The following is a 303-nucleotide window of genomic DNA, read 5'->3' as shown; positions in this document are numbered from 1 at the left end:
TTGTATCCCAGCATAAGTAATTGAAATCCAATGGACTTGATTAGTCTGCCAGTGTCTGGATCGCGAACATTGCCCCAGTCCTCTGTTTATTCTGGCCAAGTTGGAAAAGGCGTGGTGTTTTCAGACTTTTGCCTCGGGAAATACTGAGATAACATCACTTCCCAGCGCAACATTGTTATCCTAAAAGTGAAAAAGTTTTTGTCGTTAGTAATAAAACTAAAAAGAAATTAGTTTTGTTGTTAGAAGCGTGCATTTTTAGCGCAGTTTGCCGGCCTTCCAGTCGTATGCCTATAAACATTTCAG

At 40.3% G+C, this 303-nt stretch overlaps 1 protein-coding gene across 1 annotated transcript in view; it reads left to right on the top strand.

The window, feature by feature from the left end:
* The window catches only part of LOC119587748 (cryptochrome-1-like), a gene marked incomplete in the record, with an annotated part of 40,863 nt that overhangs the window by 2,870 nt on the left and 37,690 nt on the right, over window positions 1–303 (top strand).

Source organism: Penaeus monodon, chromosome 23 (assembly GCF_015228065.2).
Source record: "Penaeus monodon isolate SGIC_2016 chromosome 23, NSTDA_Pmon_1, whole genome shotgun sequence".
Classification (NCBI taxonomy): domain Eukaryota; kingdom Metazoa; phylum Arthropoda; class Malacostraca; order Decapoda; family Penaeidae; genus Penaeus; species Penaeus monodon.
The sequence above is the reverse complement of the archived record's forward strand: the minus strand, read 5'-3'. Positions and strand labels throughout refer to the sequence as shown.